The sequence below is a fragment of the Mesocricetus auratus genome, unplaced genomic scaffold, assembly GCF_017639785.1.
Source record: "Mesocricetus auratus isolate SY011 unplaced genomic scaffold, BCM_Maur_2.0 Super-Scaffold_100037, whole genome shotgun sequence".
NCBI classification, from domain to species: domain Eukaryota; kingdom Metazoa; phylum Chordata; class Mammalia; order Rodentia; family Cricetidae; genus Mesocricetus; species Mesocricetus auratus.
In genome coordinates, this window is record NW_024429215.1 from 4,966,147 (window position 1) to 4,985,062 (window position 18,916).

Sequence of the window (18,916 nt, forward strand, 5' to 3'; positions counted from 1 at the left end):
AGAGCACATGGAAAATCTGAATCCCTTTGAACAGTCTTCAATATTTTTTCATATTAAAATACTATATAATTTTAGGGGTGTGGTGTATGTGTGTGTGTGTTTGTATGTATGTGTTTGTGTGTGTGTCTGTGTATGTATGTGTCTGTCTGTATGTGTGTGTGTCTGTATGTATGTGTGTGTCTGTGTGTGTGTGTATGTGTGTGTGTCCTTATAAACATATGTGAGTGCAGGTAATCCTGAAGCCCAGAAGAGGCCATCTGATCCCCTAGATATACTGTCCCAGATAATTTTGAAGAGTAGGTTGGAGATGCATATTGATCAAGGCCCTCTGCAAGAGCAGAAAATGACATTAACTGCTGATGCAAAAATCCTGCTTCTGAAATATTCTTTCCATTTGTTCATCGAAATGTCCCTCTCTCTTCTGTGTTCTACTCTTCTAACTCTTAGGATGCACCAGGATCCTCTTCCTTTCCATCATAAGGAGGAACATTGTTTTAACTCTGGGTATGTATCTCTCTGTATTTTTTTCTGAACACTCAACTGCCATCAAAGTCATTCATTCTCTCTGATATTAAATAAAAAACATTGCATTCATTTTGAACAGTTTTGTGTTTTCGAGCAGAAAAGAATGTTTCCACTCTGCACTATAGTCCAATGTTTAGGTCTTTTAAAATCAGTAACTGAGTGATAATTTATAGGAGACAACATAGACAACAGTTGCAGCTATGATACTGCTAAGCAAGATCATTAGATGAAACAGTGAGAGTCATTCTAAAAGATGTAGGTCTTGTATTGTAATTCAATAAATTTTTTTGGTTTTTTGAGACAGGGTTTCTCTGTATTGTTTTGGAGGCTGTCGGTCCAGCCCAGCCTCGAACTCACAGAGATAGGCCTGCCTCTGCCTCCCGAGTGCTGGGATTAAAGGCGTGCGCCACCACCGCCCATGAAGTCAATATATATTTGTCAGTTCGAATTAATGAACTATCACTTCTGGAAGATGATTTTTCCCTGATATTTTGCAGAGATGTTTTTCACAGGTCTTATCAAAATTATGTAGCACTTGGGAACAAAGATGCATCCCAGCATCCCAGCACTAGAAGCCAAGATGGAGAGAATTTCCACAGCGACCATGACCTTACCCTTTGTACTATGGTACACAGGGAGGAAAGTGATCCAGACACAGCAGAACAACAGCATGCTGAATGTCAAGAACTTGGCTTCATTGAATGTGGTAGGAAGATTCCTGGACAAGAAAGCCACAGTGAAGCTTGCCTGAGCCAGGCTGGCCAGGTAACCCAGGACACAGTAGAAGGCAGGGACTGAACCCTTGCTGCAGACAATGATGATGTGGCCATGCTCAGAGTGAGCATCAACAGTAACAGAGGGAGGAGAAGCTCCCAACCAGACTGAACAGATAATAACTTGGATGAGAGCACAGATGGGAATGATATAGTTAGGGCCTCCTGAAACCAGGAAGTATCTCATTCTTCTTCCAGGGGCTGTGACTTTGAAAGCCAGAAGCACAGTAACTGTTTTGGCCAACACAGTGGAAACAGCCACAGTGAATACAACTGCAAATGTGATTTGCTGCAGCATGCATGTAGCTGAGTTTGGACGGCCAATGAATAGCAGGGGGCAGAGGAAACAAAAGAAGAGTGAGATGAGCAAGATGTAACTTAGCTTCCGGTTATTGGCCTTAACAATGGGAGTGTCATGGTGCTTGACAAAGACCAGGATAACCACTGCAGTGAATGCAGAAAAGCACAAAGCCATTAAGGCAAGAGCCATCCCTAATGGATCATCATAGTTCAGAAAGACCACAGCTTTGTAAATGCACTGGTTCTGCTCTCTGTTAGCAAACTGGTCTTCTGGGCACTTTGCACACTTATCCACATCTGAGGGAGAGAGTAATGCGTTATTAGTTCACCATCTGTACTTTTATTGACAAGGCATTTCAGTTACATGTACTGCAGAAGCATTGCAATGTCTTCGTTTGTTGCTGACGATGTCATTGAAGGACCTTGCTGCATAGAAATGTTTCCATTATATAATGCTCATTATCTCTATTGGGAACAAAAGTAAAAAATTATGTTTTTGTCTATTTAGGTACATTGATGTGATCATGTGACATGATAACAGGAAGCATGGATCTTGTGGTACAATCTCGGGGATGTGAAGAAATGACTTACATTGGTTAACTCAAAGATGCTAAATTCATACACCACAGTTTCTCTGAGTGTTCTTAAAATCCCGTATCACATGGATTCAGTGCCTTCTGAGGTCTTGCTACTTTTATGAATGCTGTCCCCTAGAGATATTGAGCCTGTGTCTTCTCATTGTACCAAAATTCTCTTACATTTTCTAGTTCGAATTTACTGGACCAAACACATTGAAACAAAAACAACTCTAAATGTTATTTACAAGTTTTATGAGTGTGTCCATATTTATAGTTGTATATACATATAAAAGTAACAAAAATGTGATGAATTTGAAAGTGGTTGGGATTATATGGAACAATTATGAGGGTAAAAGTGAGAGATGAATAATGATTGACAACTGCAAAATTAAAAAATACATCATAAACACAGCCTTAGTTCTGTCTTCCCCTGGTAGTAACAACAGCAAACTCCCAAGTCTTGTTCAGAAGAACCTGTAGACTATCACTGACAGTAGAAACCTCTGTAAATACTTAGCACTAAAATGCCTCTACATCTATATTCTGCTCCATGTGGGAACAGACAACACCTTGCTCCTTCTCTAATTTCAATGCCTGTGAGACCCAGACTCTGTGAATGTACTCAATGGTGAAATAAATATGGATAAACAAGATGATAAAGGTAACAGGAGAGGCCTTAAGACAGACTGTTAACATAGAATGCTGTGTTGATGAATAGTCCCCTATTTATAATTTTGATAACCATGATAGAATGTGGAGGAAACCATATTGCCATTGCCCTGAATTGCAGACAATGATAGTGGACTTCCAATATCTAAGGGGTTTATCTAGAACAATATTTTATGTACTTTTTATTTAGTTAATTTGTTTATTAGTCTGGGAATTTTGTTCAACTGTGAGAGAATGTGCTGGTCTCCAAGAAGACCTGAATTCAGTTCCTGTCATAGTGTCAGGTGTCTCACAACTGTGTGAAACTAACTGCAGAGACATTGGATTCCTCTCATCAGCACTGTCCTTTATGTGCATATAACCACCAACCTCACATACACACACATACACAAAGTAATAATAAACACAGTTTTCTAATTTTTCATAAATAAGCACTATTCTTATATGGTTTTATATTTAAAATAGCTTAATTACTTTGGGATATATTTTATTGGAGAGTTCATGGAGTTCACACTGCATTGATCCTGAGGATTTGCTCAGGTCATCAGTTTTAGTGGCAAGGGAATTGACTGCTTTGTCATCTCACTGGTCATAAATATCCCTTAAGGACATTTATTTTATTATATAGGATGACTTCACAAGTAGAGAAAACTGTTAGCCTACCATTTATATTTAGTCAATGCTGATTAATCATTTGACTAATATGGTGTGTGTAAAAGGTAACATTATTTGAATAACTGTAGCTAATTTTGTGACATTATTACTGGGTGATGTATATAAAAATATTGAATGTATTCTCCATATGTGGTAATACTTATGCCCACTTTCCTAAATTTCCATTTAAGAAGAACCTTTGATAAGAGGTTTCTGGATAAGGTAGGTAGTCTTCTGTCTCATTCTTAGAGTTTCTGAAATTCAAGCAAGTAATAATTTTCTTTCTTAATTCATCTTAAAGAGGCCTTGACTTTGATTACCAGCATTACATAATAAATTACATAATAATGGATCTGATTACATAATAAATCAGATCCATTGCCCTATTCTGTTCTCTGTGGGTGCCTATGCATACATGGCATGCATAAACTTATGTAGGAACACATACACGCAAAAAGAAGAAAAAAATGTGTGGAAAGATTCAAGACCCAAATCTAATCCACAAGTAATTTTAGAGAGATTACTCTCAAGGAGACCTTCTATAAAATTCTTTCATGCTGCACATTGATTATCAAAACTGTCTCTTTGAAAAATGCCCCCTGCCATGAATTTACAATGAGTCAAGATGTGGGTCAAAGCCGTAAGGAGTTTTATACAGGGACAATGGTTAAGTATTATATTCCTATAAAGCCTAACAGGAAAATAATATATTTCATTTGCGTCATTGCCTTTTAGAACCCTTCATTATGCCAGTGTGTATGGTGGGAGGAATGATCAATGTGAAACATTTATAACTGCCTCAAATACTCACTTGTCTCATTAGAGATTTCATTTTCTGTGCAGGGGCTGCATTTAAAACAGCAAGCTGACATTCCGTCCTGCCAGAATTTTCTGAATCCAGGACCACAATCAGCACTGCACACAGAGGCTGGCATCTGAGGAAAATTAGATACATGCTGACATCAGAAGTTCCACCTACTCCTTTCATATCTTTATTATATGCAATGTTTAGATATTTATGAGGTGAATTAATATGCAACAACAGCATGAACACATTGAAAAATGTACAGTTCAAAAGACGTAGATTAGCTTAAATAAAAAAAAATTCTCTTTTCCAGAGCAGTCTGTCATCCTAACTGTGAAGCATTTTATTAATTGTTAATGGGCCGTGCTGCCCTTTAGCAGAGCTGTATGAGAAAAACAAGCAGAGCAAGCCAATTAGCAGTGTTCCTTCAAGGTCTATGTCTTAGCTGAAATCTTCAGATCCCTGATTTATCTTCCCTTGACTGTATCCCATGAGCCAAATCACCCATTCTCTATCAATTTACTTATGGTCAGTGTTTGATCACAGCAACAGAATACCAAGCTTGGAGGAATGGGCCTCTCCAATAGGGGAAATATCTCCTAAAATCTCAGACAACACACATTAAATCGATAGCACAGCAACGCATGACAAACACAGATTTAAGAGCAAAGAGGTGAATAGGCAGAGCCCAGAGTGGGTTTTTTTGTGCTGAATTGATATGTAGTGAGTGGGAAGGTGTAGTGTTTCCCAGTGTGGTACGTTCTACAAAGACTACAAATGCAAAAGCAGGGGGCACTGAGCTAGATTGTCTAAAGTTAATGGATGGATTTCTGAATTTAAAAATGTATATATCATCTTTGTATTACCATGAACCTGGTGATGGACATCTATATGCTGCACTAGATGGTTTCTGATTCTTGCTTGCTCACTTTGAATCTTTTCTTTTGAGTTAAGTTCTATGTGAAAACAACAGCATCTCCTAAACATAGAATCATCTAATGCTCTTCACAAATATAGATAACTGCAATGCTTCTTTTGTTGTTGTTTTTGAGGAAAGAGGGTCAGTGAGCATCTTTGGTTTACCTAAACTCCCCATGCAGAGCAGGCCATATTTCCTTCCTTCATTGTTTGTATGGTTCCTTTTTCATTAATTTTTAATTTGATAATATTTCAAGGATTATCTTGAAAAAGTGTGAATTTTCTGCTCATTTCATTAACATTAGGGGTTGCATGTGGATCTCTGTCTTGCTGGAACTCACTGTGTAGGCTAGACTGCCTATTAAAAGGGTTGCCTGCCTGTGTGTCCAAAGGGCATGAATTAAAGACATGCACAAAGACACAAAGTCACCTGGTTCTATCTCATTTTAATGGATATTCTTTGTTTTTTTCACTCTATGTTGTACAATGTGGTGAATATGTTTGCCACAGAAATCCTCAATATGTGAAGATGTGTTTGTTCTATTCTGTCAGGCTTTGCTTCTTTTGTGTGTGTGCTTTTTTATTTAAGTTGGAATGGAGGCTGGACTTTACAAGCCCTTTCTGCGCCGGGTGTTGCCTTTAATCCCAGCACTCGGGAGGCAGAGGCAGGCGGATCTCTGTGAGTTCGAGGCCAGCCTGGTCTACAAAGTGAGTTCTAGGACAACCTCTAAAGCCACAGAGAAACCCTGTCTCAAAAAAACAAAACAAAACAAAAAAACTAAAAAAGAGCCCTTTCTGCACAATTGTAGATAATAATTGTATTCTATCCTTGAGTTTACTTATATGGTATATTACTTAAACTTCTGCATATACTGAAGCATGCTTACATCCCTGGAATGAAGTCATCTTGGTTGCAGAGACTTATCTTTCTGTTGTGTTGTTGAGATATCTTGGGAGGCATTACAGGCAGAATTATTATATCCATGTCCATCAAGAGACTGTTCTCTAGCTTTACTTTTTTCAATTTCCTTTTATAGAATGCTTTCCCCACTTTTATAGAAGGTTTATCACATATTTTCCCCATGAATGTAACAAAGTAATGTTTGTTTGTTTCTTTAAACCATTTTTATTGTCTGTGCATTTTGATTTGAAAATATGACCAATAACACTCAATTCTACTTGGAAATTATTTGTAAATTATTGCCCTTTTATTGTTATTACAATATTTGATACTTTTTTGGTTTTTCGAGACAGGGTTTCTCTGTATTGTTTTGGAGGCTGTCCTGGAACTCACTCTGTACACCTGGCTGGCCTCGAACTCACAGAGATCCGCCTGCCTCTGCCTCCCAAATGCTGGGATTAAAGGCATGCGCCACCAGTGCCTGGAATATTTGATACTCTTATAAAACTTATTTTCTGACTGATGTTCTAATGCTGGCTATATGTTCCTTTGACCTCTTGAGATTATCTTGCTTTTTATTCTGAAGGTGTTCTTCAAGTACTTCAATAGTGTTGCTTCATTTGTTATGGATTCTGTAATGGTCTTCATTACTGAAATTTGTTTTGCCTCCTTCTATATTTAAGGATATTTTTGATTGGGTTTGTGGCATATGTCTCTAATTATTTGAAATATATCACTTTTACTCCCCTCCTTTAAGAGTGTTCTCAGTAGAATCTGCTGATATCCAGATGTAGTCTTTCTATGACTGGAATTCTCTCCTGCAGCACTCAGATTTCATTCTTTTCTACAAAAGCAATTTTAGATAAAATAATTCAAGGGCTCCTTCTTTCGTAATGATATTTAAGTGACTATTGCATATAGAAAGCCACATATCATGGTGTATTTCAGAAAATTACACCTACATTTTATTGGATACAATGTTGAAGAATTTAGTGAGTCCTTCTCCTCTTGGGCTTATGGTTTGTAAATTTTATTTTTAATCATATTGTCTTGAATCCCTATGCTTTTCTTTATTCCTTTTGTATTATTTTTGTAAAATTTTGAATTTTCTAATTCTTACACCTGTTCTTCAAGTTTCACATCCTCCCTTCAAATTAGTGTTCTATTAGTGAGAATTTTTCCTGAGATTTTTACTATATATTTTTACTTTACTTTTAAATGATTTTAAAAACTTTTTAATTATTGTGTACCTTTATTGAAATGTTTTGTCATATGATCATTAAGTGTCTAAATATATACAAGATATCATGATCCCATTGTTCCTCCAAGAAGTGATTTGTGTCTTCTTTAGTTTTTCTATAACACTTTCATAATCATTCTGTTAATTTATTGTGTAGTTTGTCATTGAGCATACTCTCATTTAAGTCTATGACTGTAGAATTTGGAGTCATGTTTCTTTGATATCTTCCTGTGTATTTATTTTTTGTTTGTTTCTGCATTGCAATTTGCATTTCTGGGAGCAGAGCACTGGTAGAATTGCTTTCAATCCCCAGTATTTTTCCAGTGGGAGTTTCTGTAATGCTCAAGTGAGGGGTGATTAGAATAGACCTGCGGATTCATTGCTGCCCTCTAAATAGACATGTAGCTCGGTAACTACACATTCAGCTCATATGTTCTTTTCTCTGGGAATGAACCTCCTCACATTTGGAGAAAGAACAAAAACTGTAAGTTTCATACTATCTAGGCAACCTGAGATCTCACTTCAGATCATGCTTGAATACTTTCCTGAAGTTACAGTCTTTCAAAATCAACCAAATTTGCACTAGGCAGTTTGAATTGGATACATTAAAACCACCCACATCAGAATTCAACCCTATAAAATATCCATGATCAATAATGGGATATCCCATTTATAAATGTCATCAAAACAAAATTTTATTACTACCAATGCTCCAAATACAGATAAAAAACTAGACATTCCATTATCAGTTTGAATGAACTATAAAATATTAACACAAGCAAGCAAGGTATCTCTCATGAGAAATTTCTTTTATACTGAATGATTCAGAGCTGGAGATATGATTCAGTATTCAGTACAATTCTATTCTCATGAATAGAATTGACAATTTATTGCTAGCAGACACTGTGTGGAACTAAGCTTTCTCCATTTACTAGAAGTAAATATGTCTTCTGTCATCCATATGAACCACAGTGACAGCAGTTGCAAGCATGCACAAGGACTCACAAAAAAGGAAAATAGAATATCTAATATATATCATAAACTGTTAATTTATGGTTCGAGGTGATGAAAATTTAGGAACTCTATATAAAAATGGTTGAACAAAATTAAATAATAAAAATTCATGATTCATGTGTTTTTAATTTACTCCATCCTTACAGGAGCCTATTTTAAAACATCTGTGCCAAAGATTAAGCATAAGGGAAGAAATCACTGTTTTGTAATCCTCTGGTACCAAGGGAATTTTGTTCACTTTGCTGGAAACAATATTAAATCATTTTTACAACCAGTTTTATATTTATATTTAAAATCAGAAACAGATTCAGATATGATACTGATGCACAGTATGCATGTTGGAAATCCTCAAAAGATTCACAAAGTATCACATCAAAAAGGAAAAAAGAAAAAACAAAGTAGGTGGCTAAATATTGATTCATAATATGACAATTTATTACATTAAGCCACAATGAAGCTCAAATGGTTCCACTTGACATTGTTACTGCTGTGCAAGGGAAATCAGTAGAATTAGATCAGACCCACCTGTCTATTTCCTGTTGCCCACTCTATCACGTCTTCATATACATGGAGCTGTTGACCATGTAGAAAATTTGAGGTATACGTTCCTATCTTCACCTTAAATCTAAGACCATGTGGGACATTCCAAATCTGGAAAATATCATACTCATTCTGAAGTTGTTCTTTTGGGTTCATATATACTCTGTCCCCAACAGGATTAGTGAAGTGGGTCTTCTTCAGAAATGAGTTCAGCTGAAAAACATGCAGCATCTTATAATATGTGTGCCTTCAGTGAAATCAAGACACATTCTAATTTTATCTTAAAGACAACATTATTGAAGGGACCCAGGGGAGAAAAATCGGTGAAAGCAAATGGAGGCATAAGATTATCATAATCTTCCTAGAATTTTAGTTCCCTTAGAAGAACCTGCCAAACAAACAGAAACATACATGCAGACACCGAAAATAGGTATGCAACTCTCTCTCTCTCTCTCTCTCTCTCTCTCTCTCTCTCTCTCTCTCTCTCTCTCTCTCTCTCTCTCTCTCTCTCTCTCTCTCTCTGCAACTCTCTGTCTGTCTCTCTCTCACACACAAACACACACACACACACACACACACACACAGACTCACATTCATACAGATACCCACAAAATACAGAATCAAACTTCTTTGTACACCCATTCCCTACCATTTTTATATAAATGCAGGCAAACATAGAGAGGCATGTGCATCCAAAAATACATACAGAAACACAGAAAACCCATTCACAGGAATACATATATACAAAAATACATACAGGGAAAAACAAACATGCACAAACACCAACAGAGAAAGGCATGGACAAACAGAAAAAGTTATGCCCACATCAAAAGTCAGAGACACACATATACATATGGACACAACAATACCAATATATGTATGTGTAAGCACATAGACAGAAACATACAAATACGCAAATAGGCTCATTCAGACACATTCACTGCCAAATACACACAGGAAGGTACACACAGAAAAAATACCCTTACAAAAAGACACAAATTTGTTCTCACTTGCACAGGAAGACAGATACTCATAAAATATATATGAAAACATATACACACACAATCGTACAGAAAAATACAAATATTCACACAAATACTGAGAATCATCCATTCACACACATGAATGCACATGTATGTACAGACTGATTCACAGAACTGTTGCCTGTGTAATTACTCTCAGCATGCCAATTGACTTCCCCAGAGGTGACAGTGGGAGAAGAATCAGTTGAGAACACCTACAAAAAACATCCCCTACACCGATTGCAACTTACTTGACAATTAATGTACAAAGACCTCATCTAATCATGGAGAGGATTCGTGACAAAGAACTGATAATGTTTACAGTATTAGGACAGGGGTAATGCCATTCAGATGCTCAGTAACAAAATCACTGATTGTCCTTGATTCATTGTGTCTTCTGTCCCTTTGTCTTTGCATTAGAGATTTCTACCAAACTCTAGATTTACATTCTCAGCAGAAAAAATGCTCAGACATTGTTGACAGCAAATAGACATCCAATAGAAAAAACACTACCTTCAAGCAGATAGAACCACGTCCTTTCCAATTGTTCATTGGCTGAGCATCTACTTGTTGAAGATCCATCTCATGTAGTGCATGGGCCAAAGCATACACAGCATTGTATATGTCATAACCACCATCACTAAAGGCCATGTTAAAAGTCCGTACCACTAACGATTCCATAGAGGCACTTAATGAGTAGTTCTTCAGTGTGGTGCAGTTGGAAGTAAAGACTTCACAGTTAAACTTCAACCACTCCATCCTTGCAAGATATTCATCTGAGTATTTGAGAGGGCTCAATGTCTGAACAAAATTTTTAAAACCAGAAATCTCACCATGATGGTATGCCAAAGCTAGAGTCATATGTGGTGAGTCAAGCATGAAGTCTATTTTACTTATAGTCACATCCCACCGTGAGGTGATGACCCATATTCTCTGTAAACCCTGGGATGCCCACATTTGAATGCTCACAGCAAGAGTACTGTCTGTATCACCATAAATGATAACAACATTTGTAGATGATGTCTTGATTTCGTTATAGTACACTTCAGCCCTTGACATGTATAACTGCATGTTGATTGGGATCATATTTATGAAGGCAAAGCAGACTGTATGTTTTTCCATCTCTCTTCTCAAATATGAGAGAAACTGGGTTCCCTGATCATTGTCTGAGATGACCAGCCCTACCCACGTCCAGCTGAAATGAAGTGTGATGGACACCATGGCGAGGGCTAGAGATGTGTCCTTCGGGGCCATCTGATACAGGTAGGGAAATTGTTCACGATCACTCAGGACTGGATGGAAGGGCCCATAGGTAAGTTGAATAACCTGTGATGCAGGGGACATCATGAAGTACCATGCACTCCTAAGAACTTGTAAAGACATTTTTCTCTGCAGAGTTCTAGAGAACTCCCTTGCCTAATCCCCTTAGCTATTGCTTCTTCCCTTATTTTTATTTCAAACAGGGAAAATTACAAGGCCCATCAGTCTCTGAATAATACTCACGAACTATATACATTGATATAAATATAAGGCTAACACCTTTTTTAGTATCTGAGAATGGAAACAATGGAAGCACCATTTCAGTCAAACCCAACCCAAAAAATTACCTGTTGGGTTTTGTGGAGGTCTACGATTGTCCCAAGTATTGCAGATATTTCCCAGTTTGGTCCTGTAAGCGTCACTTGACACATGGTATCTTTGTCACAGCTATAATTAGGAAAAATATCATGATCTTGTTCCAAAAATTGTTTGAGGCTGTACAATTGAGACATGCTCATACAACTATCTGCTGAGAAATCAAATACTAAAGATTTATTTGGTAACAGATGAGAGTTCCTGTTGACTTCATCCATGGTAAAAGCCAAGGCCAGAGCAAACTTGTGGGTCTCAGCTGCTGTTCTGTAAAAGGGTACAGTGTTTAATATGGGCAGAGATCAATAGATGATTGTAGTCAATACAAGGACTGTCCTATACTGAGTGATATTCCCAACCTTTCGCAAATATTGAAACAAATACATTTTGTTATGAGGTTAGGAAGACATAAGGACCTGGAAACTTCAAAAGCTTTAGTGCCCATTGGGTTGGATCTTCCATAAATGAGATGTGCCATTAACATCGTCCTCAGAAAGCATTTTCACTCTCTGGTTTTTGAGAGCTTCCTTAGAAGTTAAGGTAAGTTCACAGGCTTTGAACGAAGAGTAGACATGACAATCCCCATTTTAAAATTATCAATTAATGTAATAAATACACATGAAGTGTTAGCTAAAGAGGTTTTATTATTTTCTTAAGGAAACTACTGAAATAGCTAAAGGTTTCAAAGATTAACAGAGGAGTACACAATAAATTTTAAATGGGAAAATTTGACTAATGGACTAACAGTTCCTGATAATTAGTGAACAATATAGTCCTCATGTCTAACTTCATCTTGCTTTTTCTTTCTGGTTTACATATTTCAAGCAAAAATCTTTTTTAAAAATATGTATTGTTAAATAAATCGAAACACTAAAGATGTATTTCGTGAAAGATGAATATGTCTGCATCCATCTGTGTGTTTGACAGGATTTATGTCAGTTTAGACCACAAAAGGGCAGAGATCACATGGTTTTGAACGACAATTTCCTATAATATAGAGTGGTCTCAAATGCACAAGGATACACCTGCTGCAGGTCTTGGGTGCAGAGATTAAGGGCATGTACCTCACAACAGTATTGTTTGACTAATTCACATTTACACAGACATGTCATATATTCACCCTGGATATATCTGACTAACTTTTTTCTCTACGTCGCATCTTTCGAATACCTTTGCAGTTACACTAACACCACACTGGTATCCTACTGAGATTTGTAGTGACATACCGTCTTATTTGTAAAATAGAAGAATATAAAATGTAATATGTATGGGGATGTTTAATTGTATTGTAATAAAAATGGGCAACAAGTCAGTTTGAAGATAATATTAGCATGTTATGTTTATGTTTACAGGAAGAATAATAACTCATGTTTCTTTCTTGACAGTTCATACTCTCTGACTAATATACATAAAATACTCCTTTATTCTGAATGATTTATTCAGAGTTAAATACAATATGTTTTCCATTTAGAAATCATACTTTTATCATGACTTTCTATATAAAAATAGACATTTAAAATAATCCTTATCAACAGAAACAAAAAGTGTCATTGGAATTTCCATAAATGCCAAAGAAATTTGAGACTAGAACTTGTGCAACTGTAACACTAACTACATCACACTAAAATTAAGCAAAAATCAGTGATTTGAGATATCATATTTGCCTATTAAACTAAAGTGTTCTGTTTTAAAACAACTACCAGCATTTCACAAAATCGGCATGTGTACAGTGCCTACAATGGAAAATATGCAGCTGTAATTCACAAAATTACTGAATAAGAAGCATAAGGAGCATAAGAAGTAAGTATGATATAAGTGTCAGAGAATAAACAACTTATATATAAAGAAGAAAGAAACATGATTATTAAATAAGGGCAAAGATGAGCTAGTAGGTAATGCCTCTATCCCTGATCTCAAATGTTGCTAAATATAATATGCTGTAGCTGTCTCTCGGGCAAGTGTCCAGGGAAGTAGCAAGCAATCACTATTATTTGTAGTCTCACTTTTCAAAAACTACAAACATGTCATTTCCAATCCATACATTCATTCTTTATGGTAAAGGGAAAGTGGGAAACTGGACTTTGTAATTCTTAAAAACCAGTGGTTGTTCAGATATGTAAGGGAAGTATTAAGAAAGAGGAATATATTTGGAGTTCACAGGGACAGGTCTCTTGCTTTCATTCTCTTGTCTGGTAAAGAATGCAGAGTGACCACATGAAAGGATTTGTGGGGGTAAGTTAATAACTATGTGAAATGTCTTTGCAGTTATGTGTGGCACAAACATTTGTGGTCTTCACACAAGCACACAAGAGGAAAGGACCATCAACAGATGCTAAGGGCATTTACTTGCATGTCCTGAGAATGAAATTCATTGAAATTGTATGTGGTTTCTTTTGATGAGATGGCACTGGCTACTGTAGTATGGAGAAAGTCAAGTGGAGGGCTCTTTGTTATGGTTCATGGTAGACACTGCTTCTTTCACTCCACACCTAGCCTTGTTAGTGGGAGTCTAACTGGAAAAAAACCAGAACACATACTGGAAAAAAGTGGTAAGATTGCAATTGGTCTCTCAATGAATTGGGGATCATTTCTTTGTATGGAGATTGAAAGAACAGGAAAAGGACCCAAGACTCCTCATGAAATATTCATAATGGCATTTACAAGAAAAACATAAAAATCACTTACTGTATATCCAAAATTTGGTTGAAATAGTCATTTGCCACAGGCAACTGCACTATTCTGGGGAGGAAGATACAGCCTCTCCCCAAGTAATCATCCTTGCCTTCATTCTGCTTCATTTTCCAAAAGCACCTGGGATAAATGAAACTGGCCGTGAGAAGTGGAATGTTGAGAAGCAACAAGAGGAAAATCATAGTGAACATCTCTGTGCTGTGCTATACCGGGGCATACGCCATAAAGTGCCATGTAGAAAAGCACATTAAATGAACTCCCATTTACTCCTACATGCTTTTATTTCTTGGTCAAATGAGAGGCTATTTCTAAATCCATGATTCATATTTCTCAAGGGGTTTTCTTAGGCCTGGATAAATCTTGAATACTCTCGTCCCTGGGGCTTTGCATCTGAGGTCCACAGTACATGTGAATAACATGGGTTGATAAATATATCTGGAGAGAGTTCAGTCTCCTGGTCCATGACATCACTCATGTTTGTTGACAAAAGGCCCTAGGGAAAGAGACATTTTGTGAAAGGTCCCAAGATGATCTAGCACCACTAGAAATGAGGTCATTAGATTTTCTTAGATGAAGAAGAACCCACAATGTCAGAATTCTTGGCTACACACTGGGCATTATACCACCAAGACCATTCCAGGGAGAGGCAGCCTCTTATGTGAAACACCTGAGACCCACAGTGTATGCACAGTGGGGCCTATACTGTGCCAGTGACAGGTACAGAATATCTAACCAAATCCATGCTTCCATTGGGTTGAGAACCAATAGTCAGGTCAAATCCTAAAATTTCCTGGATCCTGTTGGATACAAAACTATCACAGATCACAGTTAATTAACATGTTAAATATTGATTTTTTAATATTCAACAATATCCAGAGAGAAACTAAAAGTTTTTGCCTTATTTCAAACACTTCATGAGTCCTATCAGTCCCCCTCCCAACAAATCATTATTAATGGGATAATAAACTGAATATTTGACTTCTAAAGCATGATCTCCCTCTCCAGTCTTTGGTTTTCACAGATATCTGTGATGACCAGTTTCTTCTACTTTATCTTGGATTTCCTACATTATTTTAACATATTTTACTTTCTAGTCATAGCTGTGAATAAGACTTATGCTGAGTTTCTTAGAAGAAATGATAACTGTGAAGTGACCTGTGCTGAATATGTAAACTCTGCTACCATTATCCTAGAAATCTATTCTTGGTTGTAATCTAGAATCTGCATTGTCAGTGGGAGAGATGATATTTTGTTCCCACTGGCTTCACATGGTATATCATCCCTAATTCCATCAAGTCTTTTCAATACTCAAATGCTACCTGTCTTTTTTTTGGAAAAGTGTGTGGGCACACACACACACACACACACACACACACACACACACACACACACAGAAAGCTGCATCTAGAGGATGTGAAAAGTCTGAATTTCCTGAGTCTGACTCCTGATTTAACATGATTATCTCTTGTACCATCCCCAATATCTGCTAACCATTTAATTCAATACTTCCAGGCTGACAATTATGTTGTATGTACATAAACTCTTTGTGCCTTTTCTCAAACTTCTAATATGACTAAGAGAAGTCTAGACCAAGTAATCTTATTTATTTAACATTAACTTTCGTTTCAGTCATTCATGAAATACATGTAATCTATTTACTTACATCACAGTTAAAACTCACTGTGTATATATTTCAGTGAGATAATCTGTTGAATGCAACTTTCAAAATTCTAAGAATTCATTGGAAAAGGTAATATTGACTATTTATATGTGGAGTAAAATAACAAAATTTTAAATATTTCTTTTTTATTTGCTCATTTGTTGCCAGCATCAAGGTTGATTCTGTAGCATAAGTATTCAGAGTAATGCTGAAACAAACATGGGCATGCAAATATTTATGTGCTATGGTGACTTATGTAGCTTGAGAAAGATCCAGGAGATGTGTGGATGGACCATAATATCCTCATAAATATATTCACTGAAGCAGCAGTAAACTGCTTGCTACTCTTGATGGTTCAGTCTCTACTCACAGTTGATATGTACAGGGGTTTATGCAATCCCACATGCTCATTAATTTTGGCCATCATTTGATGCTACCAATTCCATCTGTAATGGATGACTCTCATTGCAGCTATGATTTTCATAGCTAAAGCAACTGGCTGTACTTTCATATTCATGAAGTTTTGCATAAAAATTTCAAAACAGGAATGTTAAAATATAGTACTGGTTATAAAAATACATATTGCCTGGGCTCAGTATTCAAGAAAATTAGCTGCTTTATCAAAGGACTTGAGTTTTGTTATCAGCACCCACAGGGAGGCTCACAAACATTCATAAATACCATCTAGAGGATCAAACTAAGTGATCTGACCTTTGAGCACTCATATATGTAAAATGAATAAATATTTGAAAGAAAAATATCCATTACTAATTTTAAAGCAAAAGAAAACCTTTTGTGTATATTTAATCACAGAGACTTTTTAATAAAAGAAAATGTAATAAGATAAAAGAACATCTACTACTTTAAAGATAGACAAGGAAAAACAACAGGAGGGAAAGTTCTCCAAAAGAAGGCAGAATAATCATGTGACCACTCATTCATAGACACAGTAATTCCTTGAAAATACTGAAAGCTATACTGTAAATACCAAGGGTCTTGTTCAAATCCATATAGGTCCTCTGACTGGTAATCCATCCAATGTGTATTTACACAAGTTTCTTTTATTTTTTGTGAGACAGGGTTGCTGTGTATCTTTGGTTGACCTGGGACTCACTCTGTAGACCAGGATGTCCTTGACATCACAGAGATTTGCCTGCCTTTAACACCTTAGTGCCTGGATAAAAAGCGTGTGCCATCATGCCAAGTTATTCTATTTCATTTCTAAGGACTTTACTATCCATTTTTGAGATGGAGGTTTCAGTCCTGCCAGGTTCTGTCGCACTTCAGCCATAAATAAGCACACAGAGACATATTAATTATTAAATTGTTAGCCAATAGTAGGACTCCTTATTAGCTAGATCTATCTCAATTAATATTCCATAACTACTAAACTATGTATTTCTACATGGATTTATCTTACCAGAGAATGCCTGGCATGTCCTGTCTTCCTGGTCTCTACAAGACATCTCTTTGCAATCTCTCTCTGTCTCTTTCCCCCACATTGTCCTCATCTCCTTGCCCTATCTATCTTTCTGCCTTTACAGGTGGAACAGTGTTTTGTTTATCAACCAATAAGGGAAACATATATACGGAAGAACTTCCCCCATCATCTCCTCTTTTCTGTCTAAATAAAAAGAAATGTTTCAACTTTAACAATAAAACTATATATAACAAAACAGTTATCAAGTAAGAACTATAGTTAACAATATTTAGTCCAGTAACATTGAACAAAATTTAAAGAAAATATTCTGTCATCTATCCTATCATTGTGAGTCAAAAGATTTAAATGTAACTATCTTTTATCATAACAAAGGAAAACAATAACCATAGCTATCTGTCTTCAATTCCATCAAAGACCTCAGAATGATAATATATAAAGTCTACTATTGACAAAGACATCTAACTGCCTGGACAATAACACAAAGTTTCTCTGTAATACCAGGGCATCCATCTTTAGCCTATAGGCCAAGAGTGTCTGGCAGACTTCTCAGTGAAGTAGAAAATTTGAAGCTCGGGTGAGCCCAGCTTGAGGTGAGATTGGGTCTCCGGCAGGGACACCCCACATCCCCTGCCCAACACCCATCCCCTCGATCTTCCTGGGTCACTCCTGGCATCCAGAAGACCCGCCCACACAGGAAAGACATCACCCCTTCCAGGCCCCAAGCTCCGGCTAGCCCAGCTTCAGGAAAGACATCAGCCCTTCCAGGCCCCAACCTGCAGCAACCCCAGCTTCAGCTTAAGCTTCAGTGTCAGCATCCCAAGCTTCAGCTTCAGGAAGGAAGGAGACCAGTGGAGAGGGAAAGACCTCACCAGCACCCACTGGAAGAAGAGATGGGGAGAAGACAGAATAAGAGCTCACTCAGCAATAGAAAGTCAAACATGACTCCACCAGAATCTAGGGAACCAACACCAGCAAGACCTGAGGAGACAGACAGACCTTAAAAATTATTTTATGAAGATGATAGAGACCCTCAAAGATGAAATGAGAAAAATCCCTTAAAGAAATAGAAGAAAAAACAAACAAAAAATCCATGAAATGGGGGAAAAACTCAAGAAGTAAACAAATTTCTCAAAGAATCTAAAGACCACCAAGAAAAAACAACCAAAAAAAAATGAAGGAAACAAATCACAGTTGAAGGATTGTAAGCTGAAATAGAAACGATAAAGAAAACACAGAATGAGGGGATGCTGGAAATAGCAAAGCTGGGTAAACGATCAGGAACTACAGATGCAAATATCACCAATAGAATACAAGAGATAGAAGAGAGAATCTCAGGTAATGAAGACTCATTAGAGGATATAGAGTCGTCAACCAAAGAAAATCTCAAAACCAACAAATCCATAACACAAAATATCCAGGAAATATGGGACACCATGAAGAAGCCAAACCTGAGAATAAGAGGTATAGAAGAAGGCGAAGAAATACAACTCAAAGGTACAGAAAATACATTCAACAAAATCATAGAAGAAAACTTCCCTAACCTAAAGAAAGAT

At 36.8% G+C, this 18,916-nt stretch overlaps 1 pseudogene; it reads right to left on the reverse strand.

Annotated features, from left to right (window-relative positions):
* Window positions 1–265: 265 nt before the first annotated feature.
* LOC121135308 lies at window positions 266–14,453 on the reverse strand (annotated as a pseudogene).
* Between the last annotated feature and the right edge of the window lie 4,463 nt (window positions 14,454–18,916).